We start from the raw sequence: 2,379 nt of genomic DNA on the forward strand, positions 1-2,379 counted from the left end.
AATGAAATCAAGGTGATATAATTTTATGTGACAATTTATATATAAAATTACATGTATACATAATTATCGATTTTATAATTATACAATTATTAAAATTTTCATAAATTTATTATTTTTTCAGTTGTCTTTTACATTGTATGACAGATTATTGAATAATAAACCACTCTGCCACTCAATCTTAGGACTATTAAAAGGATTTAATAGGTAAGCCTCTTAAATTTTTTTGTTTTATTTTATTTTACCACTTCTAAAATTAGAATAAAAATTTTTCTCTACCTTCAACGTATGCTATTTAAGGTTATTTCATTGTCATAATAGCATGTTTAAACAAATATAATGCCAGCTTGTTTAAATACATCTTTCTTCTCTTTTCTTCACTTTAGCTACCTTTAGATTGTTCTGTGTTACTTCTGCCCTTCAAATGCACAGATATCTGTGTTTCTGAAAACCCAGAAAAATCTCTGCCTGAGATCTTAGAATTCTCCATTGACATTGCAATCCGTAAAATGCAAAGGAAAAAAAAAAAAAAGGAAAGGAAGAAAGGAAAGAAGAAAGAAAGGAAAGAAGGAAGTTAAGTAGGAAAATAGTAAAATCTTGATTTCATTATGTTTAGGAAATGTAAGAGAAAGTCACTTTTGTTTTTAGCAGATGAACTGTGTCACTAAGAGGGTATACCTCTAGAGGGACACAAATTATGGAATAAATAAGTACATAAGGTTAATGCATAAAAGGATGATGCTTTTGACAGGATCTGAAGTCTCTGTATTTTTTTAAATTAAAAAGTAATCTTTTATCATATTTCTTATTTTTTAAAATCATTTTTACTGTTAGTCTAGTACAGTTGTCTCAATTTTTCCGACTTTGCCCTCCATTGCCCATTCCACTCCCTGTTCCCACAGTCAATTGTCACATTGTTGTCCATGTCCATGGTTCATTCACAAATGTTCTTTGTCTAGTCCCTTCCCCTTTTTTTCCACTATTACTCCCTGCCCTCCTCCTCTCTGGTCACTTTTAGTCTTCTTAATAGAAGAAAGACAGATGCAATACATGTGTACTATTTTTTTTATAGTAAATCAATTAATCATTAAAAAAATAAAACGTGACCATGAATTGAAGACATTTTCACTTTAAATATTACCTTAATTGGATTGTAATATCTGTGAGAATTATCTTCCACTAAAGAAGGCAGCTTTCAATGGCAGTAAACTGATAATAAATTAATGGAGGTAAAGAAAACAACTCTTGTTTTTAGATATTTCCAGGAATCTTCCCTTCCCCAAAGCACACCTAGAGGGCAAATCTGTATTATTTGTAAATAAATATATCTAAATAGGCCAACCAATCAATTGCATATTTAACCAGGAAGATTTTTTAAAAGTAGTAATTCATTCTTTTAAAAAATTTTAGTTTTTTATTACAGTTTACATTCAACATTAATTCATATTAGTTTTGGGTGTATAGCATAGTGGTTAGACCATCATACATTTTACAAAGTGATCCCCCTCATAATTCAGATACTCATTTGGCACCATACATAGTTATTAAATGCTATTGATTATGTTCCTCATACTGTACTTTACATCTCTATGACTGTTTTTAAATATATTTTATTGATTATGTAATTACAGTTGTCCCATTTCCCCCCTTCATTCTCCTCCATTCTGCACACACCTTCCCACCCACATTCCCCCTCTTTAGTTTATGTCCATGTATCATAAGTTCTTTAGATTCTACATTTATCATACTATTCCTGCCCTTCCCCTGTCTATTTTCTCCCCACCATCTATGCTACTTATTTTCTGTACCTTCTCCCCACCCTCCTCCTCCCACTCCCCTCTTGCTAACCTTCCATGTGATCTTCATTTCTGTGGCTCCACTACTGTTTTAGGTGCCCACTTAGTTTGCTTTTGTTTTAGGTGGGGTTGTTAATAGCTGTGAGTTTGCTGTTCTTTCACTGTTCATCTTTTTTATCTTCTTTTACTTAGGTAAGTCCCTTTAACATTTCATATATTAAGGGCTTGGTGATGATGAACTCCTTGAATTTGACCTTATCTGAGAAGCACTTTATCTGTCCTTCCATTCTAAATGAAAGCTTTGCTGGATAGAGCAATCTTGGATGTAGGTCCTTCTCTTTCATGACTTGGAATACTTCTTCCTAGCCCCTTCTTGCCTGTAAGGTCTCTTTTGAGAAATCTGCTGACTGTCTGATGGGAACTCCTTTGTAGGTGACTGTCCCCTTATTTTTTGCTGCTTCTATGATTCTCTCCTTCATTTTAATCTTGGCTAATGTAATTATGATGTGCCTTTGGTGTGTTCCTCCTTGGGTCCAACTTCTTTGGGACTCTCTGAGCTTCCTGGATTTCCTGGGAGTGTATTTCC

Source organism: Artibeus jamaicensis, unplaced genomic scaffold (assembly GCF_021234435.1).
Source record: "Artibeus jamaicensis isolate MK-2021 breed Jamaican fruit bat unplaced genomic scaffold, CSHL_Jam_final contig_233, whole genome shotgun sequence".
Taxonomy (NCBI): Eukaryota; Metazoa; Chordata; class Mammalia; order Chiroptera; family Phyllostomidae; genus Artibeus; species Artibeus jamaicensis.